Raw genomic sequence first — 22,537 nt, 5'->3', positions numbered from 1 at the left:
GGGTGACCCCAATAAACCTCCCACATTTCGAAAGGCTGTAGCACTGGCAGTAGTGAGGCGGGAGGGGCGGGGCTAGGGTCTGTTGGTAGCCCAACCCCAACCGTCCTCATTCGCCAACATGGCGTGGTCGGGAACACACCGTGCGTTCGATGTCGAAGCGTTCTTCACAAACAACCGTTCCGTGATCGCCGTGCAGAGGGCCTTTCGAAGACGTTTCAGTATTCCACGGAACCAAAACGTTCCAGATCGGAAAACCATCTTGCAGTGGGTTGAGAATTTCAGGGCAACAGGCTCAGCTTTAAAAAGAAAATCACCTGGCCGACCTAGGAGCGCTCGTACGCCTGAGAATATTGAAGCATTGAGGCGATCTGTTGTGCAGTCTCCGAGATGTTCTGCGCGGAAGCATGCTTTAGCTGAAAGGATATCCCGGGAAACTGCAAGGAGAATCTTACACAAAGACCTCCACTTCCATCCATACAACATGACGGTTGTGCAAGCACTCAATGCGAGAGACTGGATAAGCCGCAGGGAGTTATGCGAGAACATTCTGCAACGTGTTCCGGAAGATGCTGTTCTCTTGTGCAGTGACGAAGCTCATTCTCATTTGAGTGGCTCTGTAAACAAACAAATTTTTCGCTATTGATCTGAAGACAACCCTCGCCTGCTACACGAAAGACCGTTGCACTCCGATCGAGTGACTGTGTGGTGCGCTGTTGCCGATGTTGGCATCGTGGGTCCTTATTTCTTTGAAGAGGGTGGTGTAACTGTTACCGTAACTTCTGACCATTACATTGATATGCTCGAAAACTTTCTAAGGCCACAACTCGAACACCTTGAGCTTGAAGAACTCGATGTGTGGTTTCAGCAAGATGGAGCTACGGCACACACAGCTCGAAGATCATTGCAAGTGCTGAGGGAAATGTTTCCGGATCGGGTGATCTCGTTGCGTGGCGAAGTTGGGTGGCCGACCCGTTCCCCTGACCTCACCTCGTGATTTTTTTTCTGTGGGGCTACCTTAAATCACGAGTGCATACTTATCGACCCCAAACTCTTGCAGCCCTTAAGGTTGCTATTCAGCAGGAGATAGCCGCTGTTCCACCCGACATGACCCGTCGAGCCATGGCAGCCTTCAGAAATCGCCTCCAAGCGTGTATAGACAATGACGGCCACCATTTGGAGGATGTCATCTTTAAAACATGATGAATAAAAACTGTATTGAATGAAGTTTCATGTATGCAAATAATATCTTGATTATCTTTAACATTTTTTTTTCATTTACCTTTGAAATGTGGGAGGTTTTTTGGGGTCACCCTGTATTTAAAATGATTCTCACTGCAGTACTCCCTTTGGATTTCTGTCAGCCTGACGAATGTATCTCTGATTTCATACAAGCATTGCTGAAAAAGAATTCGGTTCGACCACATGTTCTTTCCACCTCACAATTCCCAATACAGGATTACTCATTATTCAGCTCAAGGAATACATTTTCCATATGTATAAAGAGATGAAATGGTTCAGACATTTTATACAAACTTTGTGTGATTTTCCTGCAAGAAGTACAATTAATTCAAGATAGTATTAATTAATTAATCCATGTGGAAGTCCTACTTCTACACTGTGTTGCAAAGAAAACATATTGAAAAGGAGGCCTATGGGACATCCATAAAACTATAAAGGTCTCCCACACGCTTTCACAAAATTTAGGACCGCCGTGCACAAACGAGGATGTTTCTGGTTTAAATGACCAAAAATGCCGGGCAGGTCAGACCCATCGATCCCCTCCTCTCCAACGATTTTAAATAGGAGTAACCTCGGTCCATCATGTAGGCGGCATACCACCAATAAGTGAGTTAAATCTTCTGGTTCCCCACAGACTTCTCAAGTCCCGGAAAGGTGACTCCCTATCATGTGAAGATACGCATTAAGGCGACAGTGCCCAAGTCTAAGCCTGGGGAGAGCCACCTGAGGTAGCCGAAAAGGGGTAGGGTGGGGGGTGGGTGTCACGTCTGGATTCACCCTGTAACAGAACATTCCCTTCGTGGTGGTATCCCACAGAGATTGTTATTTTTTGACGATCATGTCCCTGGCCACATTCACAATTTCAGACGGTCCCAACGGGATTTGGGTGACACATTCGGATGTGAGCGCACACTTGGCTGCAAGATCGCAGTCGTTGTTCCCTCCGATGCCCACATGAGCGGGGATCCAGCACAGATTGACCACAGATCCTCTCAAACGTGCAATGTTGATCAAGACTGGATGATTGGTCCCAGAACATATAGATATGGTCCATAATTTTAGCCGGGACACCTCCCAGCGGAGGGATAGAGGCATCTCACCGGCCTCCACTAAAAGGGCAGAAATAGGTGAACTCACGAAAGCGCCCAGACAGACACGCAGGGCTGCAGCCTGAATGGCTTCAAGTTTACTGTGGTTGGTTTTTGACATGTCTGAAAAAACCTGGCTACCATAGTCCAAATGAGGGTAGAGAAGGGCTTTGTACAGGAGAAAAAGACTTCCCTGGTGGGCTCCCCAGGAAGTGCCAGTGAGACATCGAATTAGATTTGGGCCCTTGGCGCATTTAACTGCGACCTTCTTAACGTGGGAGCTCCACATGAGTCCCTTGTCGAAAACAACACCCAGGAACGACAGTTCAGAAGATGTTCAGGTTCCACCAACTGGTATTGATGTGTCCTAGACCATCCTCTTGTGGGAAAAAATTACGAACTTGGATTTGGGCCCAGAGAGCTGGAACCCCCACTTTTGGGCCCACAGCTACACCAAGCCTATATCCGCCTGAAGTTTCCTTGACGCCAAACCTAAGTTTTTACTCTGGACCCACAAGGCTATGTCGTTTGCAAACAGCAGCATCTTGCCATGGATCCCTGAGAGGGAGGCTATATCATTGATCATAATGTTGAAAAGTGTAGGGCTCAAGCAGCTACCCTGGGGGACTCCTTCTTTCAGATGAAAGTAGGAAGAGAGGGTTTGCCCCAATCTCACTTGAAATTATCTGGTGGCCAGAAAATCCCAGATCCACCAAAACATTTTGCCATCGACGCTGAGATGGTGCAGTTTGAAGAGCAGGCCTTCCTGCCAGACTGTATCGTAGTCTTTGTGAATGTCCAGGAAAACACAAAGAAGTGACCCCTGATTATTGAGTGATTTTCTCACCTCGTTAGCCAATAAAACAATGTTGTCGATAGCTGAATGGCCCCTTCGGAATCCGCTCTGGGATTCATTCAACAGGTTGTTCCGTTCAAGGAAGAAAACCAGGCATCTGTTCACCATCTTCTCTATTAACTTGCTTACCACCCAGATGAGGGAGATAGGGCGGTATGACAATGGGTTTTGGGGATTTTCCCCCGCTTTAAGGATCGCGATGACGATAGAGTGTTTCCACTCATGGGGAAGTTCTCCTAAAGACCAAACTCGATTAAATAGGCCAAGAAACATGCCCAACACCTTGTCTTCCATATTCTTGAACATATGAAAGGTCAATAGGTCGGGGGCAGGGGCACTGTTCCTAGATTTATGAACCACTTGCCGAAGTTCCCAGAGGGAGAAGTCCAGATTTAGAGGGGAATTCTTGGGACACCAGTCATTGAGGTTTTCTGTGTGCTGGGACTGGAACTGGAACCTGGACATCTTGGACTATTTGTCGGTGTTGTTTTCTCTAATCAATTCAGAGAAATGTTTGCCCAAGGCCTCGGCCTTGTCCTTATTCGTGGAGGAGGTTCCATCACGGGAAACAAGTACAGGGATGACCATTCCCCATCTTTAATACCGCTCATGGATTTCACCTTCCTCCAAACAGATTGAAGAGAAGAGTCCGGGCTAAGAGAAACGTTCAACGTATGATTTGGTATTTGAACAGGAGACGGGACAGCTTTGTCTCTAAGTTTCCCTCCCAAAGTTTCTTCAATCCGGATTACATGATTCCCACTGAACGTTCTCCTTGCCATTTGAATCCTGGTGATGTTGTCTAACAAAGTTATGGTTGATGTTGTTCCGACATGTGAACTCGGAGCTGTAAAACACGAACCATTGTCACTCACGATCATCCTGGGTAAACAACGTGTGGAGAAACAGCGTCTGAGTTTTTCGATGACGATGTGTGACGTTGTACCCCGCGTCACGTGGTCACATCGATCCAGTTGGTGTGCGTGTCCGTGATAATCAGAATGGGGGTGCCATGACCAGGTCCTGCATCACCGATATGAATACGATGCCACTGTTCACTGGGCCATTACCAGGTATGCAGCGGCGCTTTCACAGGTGTGTTCCGTGTGCTCTGGCAGGGGTAACAATGTCGAACATGATGTTCGATGTCACCATCAAGGTTTGGCCACCACACATGGCTTCCGGCGTTGTTCATTTCTGGAAAGATAACTTCATGATGACGTCTGAGCTGGAAAGATCAAAGATACTAGAGCAGAGCAAGATGAACCACTCGGCCATAAACCCATAACAAAAAAAAGTGAAGTACGCACTGGGCCGGAACGGCCGCCATTTTAGTTAAGCAACTTACCTGCGGCACTCCAGGACTCCTGCGTCACTGACAGCACTGAATGGTGAAATGCTCTCTTTTTCCTTTCTGTGCAAAGGAGGGGAGGGAATATCAGTTTAAAGTTAGTTTTTTTTCTAGCTACTTTTCGTGTGTAAATGAATGGGATTAATTGCTTTATGAGTGAAATGTTTTATTTTGGTGACATGATGGTAGAATCACTGGTGTTTTTGTAACAAGAAAGAAATTAAAAAGAACAACAAAAAAAACTATCGGGATTAAACTGCAACATGCAAATTTCTGGAACAGTGTTGACTTGTCTCCTTGGTGCTGTCCGTTTGCTTTTCTGGTTAATTTGAAAAAAAACATTCTTGTAATTTGTTTTGAGGGTGAGGGATGGGCAGGAAGTTAAATATATGGCATCAGTCCATATTCCCCTTTTGTTTGTATTCGTTTTCAGACTTGTGGTGTCCATAGGTCTCCCCTCCCTCCAACACACACACACACACACACACACACACACACACACACACACACACACACACACACTTTAATGCCAAGGAATGTGCACAATACCAGCAAAACTTTCAGTCTCTCCAGTTCATTCACAGAATCAAAATTACATTCACATCAATCTTCTCTCATTCCGTAATCTCACAATCCTGGCAAGCTTTTCTCTCTTCAGTCTTACATTTCCAAAATACCACAATTGTGTATCATTTTATTTCCTGCACTGACAACTTTTTCAGAGTGCATCGACCACCACCTATCTTCTTTGAACCATCCATCAAAGACTTACTAAGAAGAAAAGAACTTGCAAAAGCTCCACAATGTACATCCTTCAATATCAAGCATCAACTTTACACTTTCTATTGATACAAACAAAATGATCAACCAACATTTTCAGTCAAGTATATGTAAATTGACTTTACCTTCTTTCTTCCGAAAAGGTCTGCTTCATCAAGGTGAACATTACCACACTGCCCTACATGTGCCCCGACATGTGCACGTTGTCCAACGTCTTTACGAGAAGCACTTGCAACTGTCCATATATTGGATCTTATTTGTGCGACACCTTTTCAACTCTTCTACACTTCCTCTTGACAGTGGCATGATGGACATGTACAAATGTTGCAACTATTCTGGATTTCCCTCGCTCACTGCAACCGTACAAACGCCTGTAGACATCCAGCTGATGCATGGCTTCATTGAGCAGGAGACAGATATTGTTTCTCTGTCTTAGATTCACTGAATTCAGTGTGAAACGCTTCCTCACAATATTACACAAAATTACAGAAACAAGTGAACAAAATAATTTATGCTAAATTAAAAAGGCAATGGAGGGATGACAAACTACAGTCTAAAAAAGGTCCGAAACAAGATACGGATGATGTTGGTTTCGAGAGTAGTTGACAGTATTGCCATCACAGGACAATCCCACCATCACTGGCTCCAGACTACTGTCTTGGGCTGGGCCTCACCAGAAGTATGAGAAGCTCCTATATTTCATTTCTGCATAAGTATAAGAAGCTCCAATATAATTTCAGGGACTTCTTGCAGCTTCAGTTGTCTTTCCGACTTTTAGTTTTTACCAACTTAGAGTAACCAATCACAAATGGAGATAATTATAGAATGCTGTTATTAAAGTTGTTCATGCAGTTTGTAAGAAGTTGGTGATCATGTACAGATATTATAACATTGTACTCAGTCTGCTAATTTGTAGAGTCTCAGTGTGTGGCTGCACAATAAAAAGTAATCAAGTACTTGTGTAACCAGTGGAGTATTTGTAGAAGCTTGAAGCAACAACTGATTAAGTGTAAATGAGGCAGTGATGTCGGGATTGTTATGTGATGGCAATACTGTTCGCTACTCTCCAAACCAACGTCATCCCTATCTTGTTTAGGACATTTTTTAAGCAGTCGTTTGTCATCCCCACATTGACTTTTTAATTTAGCATAATTTTTCTTGTTCAGTTGTCCATTGTGAATTCTCACGTGCGTTTTTAAGGGTGGGGGCTGATTAAATGATGTTCCACAACATGTGCATTTGCATGGGTGCAAGGGTTTTCCGGTCTTTCTACCGGGGGAACTTGTTAGCCGGTATCTGTGACTTTTGGGCGCACTACAATGAAAATGACAGCACTTGCAGTACTCAAACAATAACTGCATTGAAATAACGGTACAGTAGCAAACGTAGGTACAATATTCACCGTTATTGGCGGTCGGACCGAATCCGCGTGGTGTTCCCTTGGACGCTCACAAGTCTCCTCTGGGACTGTCCTGTCCAATGCATTGTCGGCCTTGGATTCCTTCTCCACTCCAAGTTGCACTAATAATCATCCAGGCCGGCACCTTCAGTACAATCAGCGCTCAAAAGGCGTCTGCACTCTCTTCCGGAGACGCAAGTATTCCACCCGACACACAGTCCAAATGAGGCATGCTGTACTGGCAAAGTTGCATCTTCAACATGGCTTGCAATCGCATGAGTATCGCTTTGCAAAGCCTCGCTCAGCAACACACACACAAACACACACACCTGCTCCTCCGACCATTCGTCCTCACGCTCCAACCAAGAAATGTCGAGAGAGCAACACGTACCAACCAGGAAACACAGAGAGGAAACACCGAGAGAGAGGAAACACCAAGAGATCAAGGGGCAACAACCAGGAAGCGCCAAGAGAAAGAGAGATCGGGACCTCTGAATATTTATCAAAAATCATCGCGATGTTATAAGCACACATCATTCCTTCCCGGCACATTATAAACATGAACTCAAAGGTTCCCCCAGCCCGGCATCCAATAATACAACAGAACTATTTTCTACCCAAACCGACAGCACCACTTCGGCAACCATCACACTTCGGCAACCATCACCTATTTCGGTGATCCACACAGTTTACGGGAACGCTTTAAACAATCTATAACCAACGCTCAATCTACCTTATGCATAACTACATCTTATCCTGGCGGACTTCCACTCTTGTCGTAGTCAACGTGTGGCCCTGAATGGGTTTCTCTCATCTCCTCTTCCTGTTCAGGCTGGAGTTCCCCAAGGCAGTGTTCTGGGCCCTGTGCTTTTTCTGGTCTTCATCAATGATCTCTCTGACTCTCTTGAAAATCCTCTCTATCTCTTTGCTGATGGCTCTACTCTCTGTCGCTCCATTCCTCATCCCTGAGGTCGGCAGTCTGCAGCCTCCTCACTCTCTGCAGACCTGGACAAAATCACAGACTGGGCAAACAAGTGGAACATGTCTTTCAATCCTGACAAATCTCACACTCTTACGATGTCTCTCCGAAAAGACCGACTGGACAACCCTCCCATCCACTTTCTGAATAATCCTCTCCAAGAAGCTCTGTCACTCAAGCTTTTGGGTCTCACTATCTGAAATGATCTTTCCTGGGAAAACCACATTTCAAATCTGGCCTCCAAAGCCAGTCGCCGACTGGGCATCCTCCGTCGTGCGAAGTCCTTCATTGGCACACCTGAGCTCCTCACCACATACAAGGCTTTCATCCGCAGCTCAATGGAATACTGCTCTCCCCTCTGGGCTAGTGCTCCTGCCTCACACCTAGCTCGTCTTCACGCTGTTGAAACCAAAGCGTTCAGAATCATTGGAATCTCCCGCGATGAAGCTAACTCCAAGGGCCTTTCACTCACTCACCGCAGGCAGGTTTGTGGTCTTTCCGTCTTCTACCGACTCCTCTCTGGCCTTGCCCCCCCCCCCCCACAGCTCTCTCTGGGCTCTGTCCCCCAAATATTCCTCCAGGTCGCACAAGATCTGCCTGCAACCCTCTTTTTTTAAAAATTTTTCTTTTTTTTTGTATACAAGATCGAGGCTCGTGAAAGAGCGAACATTAATCACACAGAAAGACAAACAGACACATAAAACAAATAACATCGGGAGCGGTAAACAAGATGGGGAGAGAGGGGGAAGGACACAAACAAAACATTTGAGAGCAGGGACCGAGAGACATGGAGACATCGAGAGATCTGTGGGAGGGAGAGGGCTTTTGGGGGGAGGCATGGGAAGGGGGGGCGGGGGGGGTGGGAGAGGTATAAAACATATGGACACTGCCAGGACTTCCAGGAAAGAAGTTGGAATTTCAAACAAGGTGGATCTGGGGTGAAATAGTGGGGGTAGAAAAGATCAAGGTTTTGGATGGGGGAAGATAAGAGATGGTGGTGAACAGCTGTTTTAAAGACCTGGAGGGTGGAGTGGGATTGAAGGGAGTGTGGGAGTTTGTTCCAGAGGCGGGAGAAAAGAGGAATGAAAGAGTGAAGGTGAGCAGAGAGCCGAGATTTCGGCAGTTTAACCATCAGAGGGTTGCTGGCAGATCTTGTGCGACCTGTAGGAATATTTGTGGGACAGAGCACAGAGAGAGCTGGGGGAGCAAGGCCGGAGAGGAGTCGGTAGAAGACAGATGCATTATGCATATTCTAACCATATTGATATAGACCAGTTGAGTTCAGGTTCCCTGGAACCTCTCGTTGTTTTTTGTAACCATTACATTTACATTACATGTTTTGTAAAGTCACTACTGTTGTAACCATTACAGATGGAATTCATTATTGTAAATACACAAAAGCAATGGAACTCTACCATAGTGTGGGGCTGAAGTTTGTGCGTTTCGATGATTAATTATGGTTAAACTGCCAAAATCAAGACTTTCTGCTCACATTCACTCCTTCATTCCTCTTTTCTCCCGCCTCTGGAACAAACTCCCTCACTCTCTTCAATCCCACTCCACCCTCCAGGTCTTTAAAACAGCTGTTCACCACCATCTCTTATCTTCCCCCATCCAAAACCATGATCTTTTCTACCCCCGCTAATTTCACCCCAAATCCACTTTTTTGAAATACCAACTTCTGTCCTGGAAGTCCTTGGTGTCCTTGTGTTTTATACTTCTCCCCCCCCCCCCCAAGCCCCCTTCCCAAGCCGCCTCCCCCCAAGCCCTCTCCTTCCCACACATCTCCCTGCTCTCAAATGTTGTGTTTGTGTGCTTCCCCTTCTCTCCCCATCTTGTCTTCCGCTCCCTCTTTTTATATATTTTGTTTGTCTGTTTGATTTGTTTGTGAAATAAATGTTAGCTCTTTCTCGAGCCTCGATTCTGTATAGAAAAAATATAAATCCAGTCGTTGCTACGCCTTCATCATATTTTATCGATTTACCGCTTTCGCTCACGCTGACTCTATATATTCCACTACATATATACATTGTCACATTTTAACTAGCACCGATCAGATCACGCATAGCGAGAGATGCGTTTTTAACTGGCAATGGGCGTTGTGTGATTGTGTGATTGTTGTGTGACCATTGTGAATTCTCATGTGCCTTGTAAGGTTGGCTGATTGATTAAAAGATTTTTCACAACTTGTGCATTTGTATGGGTGTTCACCATTGTGAATTCTCATGTGCCTTGTAAGGTTGGCTGATTGATTAAAAGATTTTTCACAACTTGTGCATTTGTATGGGTGTTCACCATTGTGAATTCTCATGTGCTTTGCAAGGGTGGATGAATGATTAAAAGATTTTCCACAACTTGTGCATTTGCATTTATATGGGCGTTCACCATTGTGAATTCTCGTGTGATTTAAGGGTGGATGATCGATAAAAAGATTTTCCACAACTGGTGCATTTGTATGGGCGTTCACCATTGTGAATTCTCGTGTGATTTAAGGGTGGATGATCGATAAAAAGATTTTCCACAACTTGTGCATTTGTATGGGCGTTCACCATTGTGAATTCTCGTGTGATTTAAGGGTGGATGATCGATAAAAAGATTTTCCACAACTTGTGCATTTGTATGGGCGCTCACCATTGTGAATTCTCATGTGTGATTTAAGGGTGGATGAACGATCAAAAGATTTCCAACAACTTGTGCATTTGTATGGGCGCTCACCATTGTGAATTCTCATGTGTGATTTAAGGTTGGATGACCGATAAAAAGATTTTCCACAACTTGTGCATTTGTATGGGTGTTCACCATTGTGAATTCTCATGTGCTTTGCAACGGTGGATGAATGATTAAAAGATTTTCCACAACTTGTGCATTTGCATTTATATGGGCGCTCACCATTGTGAATTCTCGTGTGATTTAAGGGTGGATGATCCATAAAAAGATTTTCCACAACTTGTGCATTTGTATGGGCGTTCACCATTGTGAATTCTCGTGTGATTTAAGGGTGGATGATCGATAAAAAGATTTTCCACAACTTGTGCATTTGTATGGGCGTTCACCATTGTGAATTCTCGTGTGATTTAAGGGTGGATGATCGATAAAAAGATTTTCCACAACTTGTGCATTTGTTTGGGCGCTCACCATTGGGAATTCTCATGTGTGATTTAAGGGTGGATGAACGATCAAAAGATTTCCAACAACTTGTGCATTTGTATGGGCGCTCACCATTGTGAATTCTCATGTGTGATTTAAGGTTGGATGACCGATAAAAAGATTTTCCACAACTTGTGCATTTGTATAGGCACTCACCATTGTGTTTTCGCAGGTGTGATGAAAAGCTGGATGAATAACTGAAGGATTTTACGCAAATTTTGCATTTGTGTGGGTGTTCAGCTTTCTCTGCTTTGTGAGCCTGGTGAAAATTATTGTGTGCAAACAATTCATTGTTCGTTTTGCTGTGTTTGGGAAAAGTCCTCTTGTTTGTTTCAGTTGGCGAGTCCTGGGGACCTGTCTATGCTGTTCATAAAAATAGGTGCAGCCTCCCTTGTAGATTCCATGGATCCATCTGCAAATACAATATCAAATGACCTGTAAAAAATGTGATTTTGTTCAATACTCTTGATATAATTTTGACAAATGCACACAAACATGTGCATATGTATTTGTACCACTGCAAAAAAGTAAAAAAACATCATTGATGTAAATATACAGTACTGTGCAAACGTTTGGGTTTTCCTCAAGCTTTTCAAACTATTGTGGTTCAAGAAAACTGCTCAGAGGCAATGGCAACCACCATATAGGTCCCTTCGTGTGGTTATTTCCGTAGTGTAATTTTAGAATAGCTCCTTCTCCTCGTGTAATGGGTTAGAGTGTCATCGAATGCGTTGGTGAAGGTTCGAGATGACGTGTTCTGTGTCCGAGCTCTTCTCTGAGCCAAGACGTAATATTAAAAAGACCCTCATTAGACCCTTAAGACCCCATTTGACCATCAAGACCCTTTGCCTTGAGACTAGATTTTGAATAATATCAGATGAACCCTTTGAAAACACCAGGCATGCCAAGTCACAGACAAGGTTTCTTGTGTCTCAGCTTGCCTTTACTGAGTCTAAACATGTCATAACGTCACATTTTGTGACGTTTCATTGTTTTCTCCAGTCGTAGGATTGCTTCATGGTTTTCTACAGCAGTACAATTGCATTCATGATGCACTCACTATTGTGTGTGGTCCCATATGTGCAACAATAATACATCCAACTTGATTGATAGATGCGTTTCAGATCCAACATTCTTACCCCAGGTGATAAAGGGTGATGAGTCGTGGGTTGAAGGGTATGATCGGCAAATGAAAGCATCGACCTCCCATTGAAGACTCCTGTGTCACTGAGACCTTAAAAATGAATGTCAGTCGAGATCGCAAGTGAAGGTCATGCTGATTGCGTTCTTCGATGCGGATATAATTGTTCATGCAGAATTTCTTCCCAAAGGTGCTACCGTCAATGCGGCTTTCTACGTGGAAGTTATGAAACGTTTTTCAATCTTTGAAACATTTTTTTCAAATCTTGGGCACTTATTATGATTTGTTCTGTCCCAGTTGAGCCGACCTTTTCTTAGCCATTCCAATGAGCCTTATTGGTCTATCCCCACTCTGTTCAATTATTTTTTGTACCTCCCTACATTCTACGTACATTCAGGATGCACTGTTTTTTGTAAAACATTTTGTGGATGGTAAGGAGTTTTCTCGTTTTGTCTAACTTATTGATTTCTGATTGGGGCCAGTTCATTATTTCGCAGCTGTATTGGAATACAAGTACTGCGAGCTGGTTTATGGTTTTGATTTTGTTTCTTGGCGAGAGGTATGTTTTCAGGATCAGCTTCGTTCTATGTTGATATTGTTATGTCTGGGAGTAAAGCAATATCTAGAACCAGGTAGATCTGTATAGGTAGGTATTCGACTGTCGTGATAGGGAATCTACCTGCAATAAGTTCTTCATGTTTAGGCATTTGTCGGGATAAGATGTATGATTGTGAATCTACCAGGAGATTCGCGTGATAGTTAGTCAGGGAATAATGAGTATAGCCCTTGTATGTCTCACCTGGTAAGCAAACCGTTGTCCATTATGGCACTGCAAACCACATAAACATTAGTTAGGACCTTTAGTACAACACTAAATGACGCCCTTCCCCCTGACATGACTTAGGAAGAAATCGGGCTGGAACACCGCCACGCTTGGCCGCCACCATTTACACCTCCGAGAGGCCTACCCACCTCGCCTAGCATGTGCGGTGACCACGGAGTCGGGGACGGGAGTGGCAGTAGCACAGTGGGCGTGCCGCTGGACGAGCCGGCGAGTCGTGGGAGGCTCTGATTGGCAGAGCAGTGCGCCAATGTGACGTCATCGGCCAGATATATTATCGAGGGTCAGACGCCATTTTCGGCAGTGCAGTTCGGAGGTGCGCTGAACCAAGTTGAGTCCAGTCCGGAGAGTGAGATAAGACGAGAGTTGAGATGAGAGCAGAGCCCCGACCTGAGTAGAGAGTTCACTTCAGTTGAGCCGGAGGAGTTGAGTTGAGTGGAGTCTGGAGTGACAGTTGATACTGGTGCAATTCGTACGAGCAGTTGCCGAGCGCCATTGAGTCAGCAGTTCCTGTGCACAGGCAGTTCGGAACGGAGCAGTTGGAAGTTGGGTGATGAGCGCCATAACCAAGTTCAGGCAGTTCAGATCGGAGATCCAGAAGACGAGTTCAGAGCACGAGGGGAGCTTGCTGTCCTGCTTTGGGCCTCGTGTGTGAATGGAGTGGGCATTGGCTCGGGCCTTTGCGTTGCTGTGGTGCTCAGAGGCAGTCGGAAAAGGCCTGATGGCGGCCGAGCAGGGCCGTGTTACAAGAATAAGACGACAGAGACAGATAATCCCAAGCTCCGCGTACATTTTGCACCAAAAGACATGTTTCTTTCGTAATTCATAATCCCCCGTTTTGTATTTGAGGTCTGGAGTGCGGGATCCCGATTTAGAATAGTTCATTACCGGCGCGTATTTTCCTGTCCTTGCTTTTCATTTAATAAATCGTTGTATTATTTTCTGTATATACCTGAACACAGTTTCCTGTTTGATTTTAATAGATAATGCTGCAGGGCTCTCACTGTGTCCCGCCATTCTGCGCATTTAAGTGTTTGATTTAGAATCCGCTATTGAGCCTTCCGCCTCGGGAGTTAAAGCCTCGTAATCGGCCTCCGCAACTCTGGTGTTAATCGGAGTTGCGCGACATTTGGTGTCAGGTTGTCGGGATTCGAACCCGTTGGCCAAATGTTTTTGTCCGCGGTAAGACATCGACATGGTCGGGCGTACATTGCACCCGACGTTCGAACGCAAGATTTTTATAGGCGAGCTGGAGAAATTTAATAGTCAATTGGACATACGGAGCGCGATATCACGTCTTCGTCAAATTTAAATTGTGTTTTTTGGAATTGAAATAAATACGCGCGCGGGGAACGACCTTCCGAAAAGCAGATGTCGGAGGTCGACGAAATGGAGGTACGCAGCGACGCCTCCGTCAGCGTCGGGAGTGAGCCGGAAATAGGGGGATTTGAATTAGAGGAGAGTCTTGGAACCTCCCCCGTCCTGAGTACCAACTTACCCCCCTCTCCTACCGGGGAGTTGGGAGCAGTAGGAGCGGCCCCGACAACCGACCAGATGTTGGGTCAATTGCTTAGAAAAATGGAAGGAATGGAAAAGAACAGTGAGCGATTGGGAAAGCAGATGGGAGAAATGAAAAGTGGGTTGGAAAATAAAATGGATGGCCAAAAGGACGAAATTCGAGGAATAAATGATAAAATGGAGTCCAAGGGGAATGAATGTAGGGAAGGAATGAAGGGAATGAGTGATCGATTGGAGGGAAAATTTGAAGGAGTGGGAAATATAATTGACGAATGGACGAATGAATTGAAGGAAGGATGAACGAATGGTGCCGCCGGGGCACAGGAGAAACCAAATGTGGCAGGGTTTGAATCTGAATGGGGGGAAGGCAAATTGGGAATTGCAGCAGGAACGGCATGTGTAGAGGTGAATGGGGAATGCGCACAGGTGAGCCTGGAGTGCCCACAGGTAAATGGGGAAGACCTGATTGTGGCATGTGAACAGGCAGATGGGGAATGCCAACAGGTGAGCGTGGAGTGCCAAAATTGTAATAGGGAATGTTTCCCACCTGGCCTGGTTGTTTGTCGGGACCGGGTGGATGTCACAACACCCCATCCGGGGGACGAATTGGAATCCGTGCAGCACCAGGGCAGTAGTGCGGAGCAAGAGGGGGTAGAGATTTTGGGGGTCCGTGTAATGGAGCCGGACCGGGTATTTATTGGAGATATTGATGAAAACCTGGCGGGGCCAGAAATGATTTGTGATGATGATGATGATGATGATGAGGATGATGTGACACAGCGGCTGGGGACCTGGGACAGTCCCTTCGAGGTAGGGGTTGACAAGGCCCAAAGGAGTCTGAGTAATGAGGTGAGTTGGTCCGAGGAGGTGGTTGGAATGACCGAGGGGACGCTCACCGTACACTATGATTTGGAAACAGAGGCTCCACAATTATTGGACAAACAGTTGGGGGAGTGTGTTGACTCCGGGCTGGATTCGGACATTGGAGAATTGGGAGATCGAGCCTCTGCCGATTTGGTCCCCCTAGGGAATTTGGACCAGCTGCAAGGAGGGGCAAAACAACCCGAGGGAGTTGTTACCTGCAGCTGTGGTTTGGCACAGGTGGTGAGAAATTTTAAAAGAAAAAGGAAAATTACATTTAAATGGGAGTTGGATTTGGAACAGCCATGGAGGGAGTTTGGCCCCAGGCTGCGGGATATGGACCAGAAGAGGTCAGTGGGGATGGCCTCGGGGAAAAGTTGCCCCTTTGTAAATTTGGGGATGCCAGCCAGCTGGGGGGTTGTGCTGGCAAGATTTGGACGTGGGGTCATCCTTGGGTGGCATGGTACGACCTGGGCCCCACGGGGGGTCTGGTGGAGTGTGGCGTCCCTTGTCCGTCGGGGCGCCGTACGAGCTGTTGGCTCGGTCCAGCAGGGTCACCGGACCCTGGTGGGGGTTAAGTCCTTCCGGGGGGTCCAAGGTGGTTTCTCAAGCCTGGGATGGCAGATTTTGAGGACCACTAGGGGGAGGTGTTGTGGGACACGCTTTGGTGGTGGCACCGCGGACGGCCAACATGGGCCTGATGTAGTGACCACCCGGGCATGCGACCTGACACCCTCTCCCTGAGACTCTGGGACAACCAGCATGTGGCGACCTGGCATGGTGGTTGGTCTATGGACGCGGGTCAATCCCAATGGACAGGGATGGAGATAGCCTGCCGGACAACCATTGGGGCATCTGTGGAACGTGATGGTGTGAGAGTGACCTTCCACAGATGCTCCGTTATGATTTATGGACTCTCGGTTTGGGAAGAGAGCCATGGGGTTGGTGAATTTGACATGTGTTACGAGCCGAGCATATGGGCCATGCTCGGCTGGCATGTGGATGGCAAAGCATCTTTCTTTGGTTGAGATTAGTGAATTGTGACAAATATTTGGCATGGGTAATCTGGGGTTAGATGTAAATTAAGGGGTGAATTTTGTGAAGAGAAACGGTGGACACTGTGCACTGTACAGTGACGCCATTATTAATCGCCAGTGTGTTAGACCAAAGTGTTGGAGGCTGAGATAAAATTGACAGGGTAGCAGGACACAGCTTTCAACTGGTTGCAGGGGCGACTGTGCTGATATTTGGGACGCGGGATCATGGGGATGTAGTTGTGTAGCCAGAGGGTCAACGTGGTGCTGTGCATGTCCGAGGGGTGTGGACCATGTCTTCTGGGTGTGTCTCCTGGGGGAGCATGGCTGTTGACTGGACCTTGGTGTGGTCAAGTGTGGGTGAGCACTGGGGGGCTGCGGTTCTGTGGACTGGGGGACTAGAGGGCGGCGTAGGTGACGTGAGGGGAATGCCACGCACTGCGACCGTCTCCCCCAGGGCCGAGGTTGTGTGTGCGGTAGTGTGTGTTGTGGCAGCAAGTGCTCACCACATTGGCCAGCTGGGGCTGGTGCAGCTGTGTTCCTCGCAGGGGGGCTTAAGGATGGATGGTGGGTCACACCCTTGTGGACACTCATGGGCCATGTTGGCGTTTTGACTGTTCACCTTGTGAGGGGACCCTTGCACGGTAGAGGTGCAGAGCTGTCGTGGCCACAGGTAGTTGTGTAGTGATGATCACCGTTGGATGCGGATCCACATACCTGCCAGTATAGTGGGGACAAAAGAGAAATTTGGAGAGATTTGGTAGGCCCAATGTGAAATTTTGGGATTTGTGTGGGTGGATGGCACTTTGGACCTGACCACCCTGAGCTACCTGTACATCAAGGTAGAATTATGAGGTCTGGAGTGCGGGATCCCGATTTAGAATAGTTCAATAGTTCAGTACCGGCACTTATTTTCCTGTCCTTGCTTTTCATTTAATAAATCGTTGTATTATCTGTATATACCTGAACGCAGTTTCCTGTTTGATTTTAATAGATAAGGCTGCAGGGCTCTCGCTGTGTCCCGCCATTCCGCGCGTTTAAGTGTTTGATTTGGAATCCGCTATTGAGCCTTCTGCCTCGGGAGTAAAAGCCTCGTAATCGGCCTTCGCAACTCTGGTGTTAATTGGATTTGCGTGACAATATTCTTTGGCATAAGGTTTTGCGCATTTGTTTGTGCCATATGGCCCTCTTCTCTCAACTAGGCAGCCCCAACACAAACACCACCCACAGGACACTGTGTGGCCCCCATTCCATCCCCTCACCGGCCATGTCATCACTCTCACCCGCCTCCCAACTCCAAATTACATGTCCCCATAATGGCCCTCTTCTCCTCTGAGGAATTTGTGTGATGCTTCATTGTCTAACTGCTGCAGTGTTGTTTCAAGGTCAATTTTTATGTTATCTGTATTTGTTGGTTTACCTTGTACAAATGTGCACTGGCACACTTATCTCGTCCAAATTCCATTTGAATGTCCTTGGAGAACCGTTTTACTAGTTTTAGTTATTCCATCAATATTTCATAATTTTCTGTGAAGAGCATTAAATCATTAATGTACAGTAGATGTGTCACCTTTCCTTCAGTCGTGGCTAAAAATATTGGCACCCTAGGGGTGTACTTACTTTTTCCACATGTGAAATTTGCATTTATGTTTATTTAAATTATACAATGGACAACAAAATGTAAATGTTTCATGATATTTGTTATATTATATCATCTTTATCTATCAATATTGTAGAAATGAAGATCAAATAGCTGTATGTTGAAAAAGTCAAAACTTTACATGGGGTGTACTTCCTTTTTCATGTGACTGTACATATATATATATATCACCCCAAATATATATTTAAAGTCTTCGCCCCTTCACCCCAAATATATCTTACTATAATTCACCAAATGTCCGTCTGTCAGTTCGAAGGTACCGCAAAAACAGCTGAACCGATCGCAACGATATTTTGGGTGGGTATTCCTGGGACCCCTTGGAGGAAAATAGGCGATATTGTATTTCCAATTTTTTCCCGATTTTCCAGTCTTTCCAAACACGATAGAATAATATTTACCGATATGAACAGTAGCTTTTGTTGAAATTGTACAAATACTGTTTAGATTTTGATGAGAATTATGAACCTGCCGCGAATTCGGAAGTGGACAGATGACGGCAATGCGCGGGTTTGATAATATCCCAATATAACCGTCATTCAATCGTAATGTTAAATGGTTTAACGTTAATCGTGTTCATTGTTTTGTTAAAGTATCAATTGATGATTGGAATTGAGTGAATACAATTACGATATTGAATTCATAATTGTATTCACCCAACCGTATGGAACTTCACATCAGGATTTCAATATTTGTTAATGTCATGAATGTTGTTAAAAGTTTCTTTTTTATGTTGATGTTATTTAATTTGTGATTGGAGTTATGCTGTTTGGAATGAAAAAAGAGATATCGAGTTCAAGTGAATGACGAAATGCCATGATGATATATTTATTTTCTTTCTAAACTTTCTACTTTCTCAGTATTATTACACTTATTAGTGGTATCATTGTTATTCTACTATTTTTCTGAGTATATTCTACTTTCCAAACGTGAATTCACGGATCACCATATGCAAATTCGCCATTGACTGGGTATGTAATACACGTACCTGTTTGTTTGCAAACGGGTACATTTTTCAGGGAAGTCCTTCACGAACTTGCTGTCCATGTCTGACGTGCGACTGAAGGTGCTACAGGAATGTGGAATTTATTGGTTTCATGCTTTAGCATTCACCGTTTCTGTATTGTCTGTTTGCTTCTGGCCTGCCACCCGAGCGTAGAAGGAAATTACATATACCAGTGAGGTACCCATACTACCTCACTGGTATATATAATTTCCTTCTCTCCCCGTGTTCGTTCGTTCGTCCTTCGACCATGTGTTTCACCCCACCGGTTTTTTTTTCTCTCCTTCCTTCATAACTCAATCCTCTCCAGCAGACACTTTTCCAATTCCAGTTCTCACCATACTTCTTCAACTTTATCTGTCTTCCTCTGATCCACTTTCACAAAGCATTAACGAAGAATATAAAAAGTAGGCCTCTCCTCCCATACCAACACAATTGCTTGCACCCCTCCCTGTTCCTTCGTCCACTGCTCTCCTGGCTGTCAATCTCCTATTCTTCTGTTCCTGCTTCTGAACCTGTGCTGGAATCATTAATCCCCCTTGGGAATCCTTCATGCCCTCATTTAGGGAATTTCCCCAGATAGTTTTCATGATTTAGTTTTAAACTGTTTAAACTTTCCCCTGAAGTGTTGCATTCTGTTGTATATTATAACACACTTTTCTTCTTTAAAAGGTTGCTTTCGATTTGCTCAGCAAATCTCTTCATTTCAAATAAATATTTCAATCTCTTGCAGTTCTTCCTTCCTACATTCCCGAAACTCACCTGCATTCCACCCCTCCTCAAACGTTTTCAAACGGATCTCTGACTTGAAAATCACAAGAAATTCATTTTGCAATCAATGTTCGTCTTCCATGAATTGTCCAACATTTTCGAAAATCCAAACTCATCCTTCCCCTCCTGAACTCCCCTCCTCACCCATCCATTTCAAATCTCCCCCCTTGCCCCTCCCCTCTCACCCATCCCCTCCTAAACTCCCCCCTCCCGTTCAAAGCTCCCCACCCTCCTTTTTTCTCCATTTCTCCCCCCTCACCCCTCCTCCTCAAAGCATCCTCCACGCTTCCTCTCCCTTCCAACTCTTACCTCCATCTCCTCCAACCTTTTTCCTCGATCTGCCCCACCTCAAACACCACCTCACTGTGCCTCATCCAATCACCAACCTTTTGTCCTCCTCCTCCTACCCTTTCTCCTCGCTCTTCTGAAATCTGACAGACTATCAACAGCTCTCCCTACCTCCCCCTCCTCATCTTACCCTTCCCCTCCCCTACCCTCCCCTCCCCTATATTCGATGCTCCCCCTTCCTCGTCCTTAATGGCATGGATCTCAAACATCTGGGGCCTTCACTCAAACCAGATTTATCTCTCCATACCGGTTGCTTCTGACACACCAGACTTAATCTGCTTGACAGAAACTTTCCTCCTTCAAGATGTCTCTGATTCCTTTATATCTCCATCTGATTACTCCCTCATCCGGAACGATAGACCTGAGCCTCGTGCTGGAGGTGGGGTTGCTATCTTCATCAAAACCTCTCTGCCTCACTCTCCCTGCACTGCCATCTCTCCACCTCACCACCAGGAGTACCTCTGGCTACGACTTCCCCTTCGCTCCCACCTTTTGTTCATATGTGTGTTGTACCGTCTTGTAATGGTGCCTGGTGTGTGGAGACCCTCACCGGCGGGGTAACGGTGGAAAGGGCTGTTTGGCTGCTACGGGGCCAAGAGGTGAAGGGGGGTGGGGGTGGGCAATGAACTTGTAAGTTGGTTGACTTGTTTTGGGACTGCGGGCACCACAGCCTGAAGCGCCCCCATCATCTTGTTGTGTGGTACCTCCCTGCTGCCTAGTTGAGACATGCACACACGAATGACATCAATGCCATGGTCCTGCAGGGGGGTGAAATACGTGCTTGGTACTGATTTTGTGTGATGATTTTTGGAATGAGTATGCGTGGATAAGGGGTTTGTGTTGAATGAATGAAGGCGAAATCCACCGAGCCATGTCACTCACCTGTAACACCTGGACAGGGCCCGCAGAAATTTAGGGGTGCATTGGGATGGCCCCGCAGGTAAGGTGGTGTCTTGTGGCATCCATCAGGGGACGCGGTCTGTCGACTGGGGTATGTACAAATGTTGAGAGATTTGAATTTTTGGATAAGGATAAGTTTGTGGTGAAGTAGGTTTGGCATGTTGTTGGTTTCCTCCCTCTGCAGGAACAGCGAATAAGATCATTGTAAATATTTGATTGCAGGATTGTTAAGGGGATTAACATGTTAAGGACAATAGGTGGGAAGTCCGACTCACTTCCCACAGCCCTCCTGCTTTATTTCATTGGTTAATTAAGTGTGTGTGTGACAGTAAGTGTTAAGACTGGAATGGCAGGGCCTGCAGTGAACCAAGCAGGAGCTATGGTTGCGGGGGGGGGGGGGGGGGGGGGAGGGGGCTGTGTTGTGTCGGAAAGGTAGAGCAATATCTCTTGTCAGGTATATCTGAATAGGTAACATGCTTCGTCTGTCGCGATAGGGAATCTGCCCTGTAATAAGTTCCATGTGCAGTCCAGTTTGTCGGGTAAGAGTACACCTGTGAACATACCAGGATGTTCGAGTGTTAGATAGTGAAGGGATTAAGATAAACACTTGTTTGTCACACCTGGTAATCAAACCGTTGTTCCTTATGGCAACGCACACCTGTAGCCACTTAGATAGGCCCTTTATTGCACACAGTAATTCAATTCCCTTCACTGACAATGACTTTGGAAGAAAACGGGCAGAGAAGCCAGATCGGGGCACCGCCGGGTGGCCGCCGTCAGCTACATCACCAGCTCGGCTCAGCAACATCGTGTGACCACGCCACAGGGAACTTGTGATTGGAGGGAAGGAGCTGGAAGGTTTGGTGGAAGGTGCTGGTTGGTGGCGCGCCAAGGCTGACGTCACCGCCCAGGTGATAAAAGTGCACTGCACGACATTTCAGCAGCTCTAGCCCTTGTGCTCTCTGGCTGTCTCGACGTGCTTGAAGCTCTTGCGCTTCTTCTTGGTCTTGAGCGGTCCTGGTGGCCGTTGGCTCGCCATCTGCGTGGTGCTTGGAGCGGTGCTCTGTGCTTGTGCAGGAGCGGGGCTCGGTGCTGTGAACGGGCTGGACCTCGTGTGGGAACGGTGAGGGCATTGGCTCGGGCCTAGTGAAGCATGCGAGGTGGACGGAGGATTTCTCCGCGCTGGAGTTTGGAGCCGCGTTGGATGGACAAGACGATGGACAGTTAAGACGCACCACATTCACCATCCCAGGACGAACGTGTTCTTTTGTTAATTCATTCCTGTGTCTCGTTTCCGAAGTGAGGTGTGTGGGATCTCACTTTAGGCCCATTATTTGATTACCGTCGCATTCCTTGTTATCGGGTGCCGTGAATAAATCTTTTTTTTGTCCATTCTAACTCAGCGTTCGTGAGTTCATTAATTCCCTGCAGGATCGAAGCTGCCGTCGGTTCGCTGAAGGTAAGCGCTTTTAGCACAGCTACCACTTCCCTTCTTCTTCCCGCACTACATAAGCAAAATCCGTGTTTGGTCCTCGCCTCCAGTAAATCCGTTCTGGTCCATCCGTGGTCCCTGGTCTTAACCGGAAGGGTCCGCGTGACAATATGTTAATTTTGATGTCATTGG

At 46.2% G+C, this 22,537-nt stretch overlaps 1 pseudogene; it reads right to left on the bottom strand.

The window, feature by feature from the left end:
- Nucleotides 1-811: 811 nt before the first annotated feature.
- Nucleotides 812-22,537, bottom strand: part of LOC144893599 (uncharacterized) — a 50,383-nt pseudogene continuing 28,657 nt past the window's right edge.

This window comes from Myxine glutinosa, chromosome 1 (genome assembly GCF_964187855.1).
Source record: "Myxine glutinosa chromosome 1, kmMyxGlut1.1, whole genome shotgun sequence".
In the NCBI taxonomy this organism is placed as follows: Eukaryota; Metazoa; Chordata; class Myxini; order Myxiniformes; family Myxinidae; genus Myxine; species Myxine glutinosa.
Note: the sequence above shows the minus strand (reverse complement) of the source record. Positions and strands in the feature narration are given on the sequence as shown.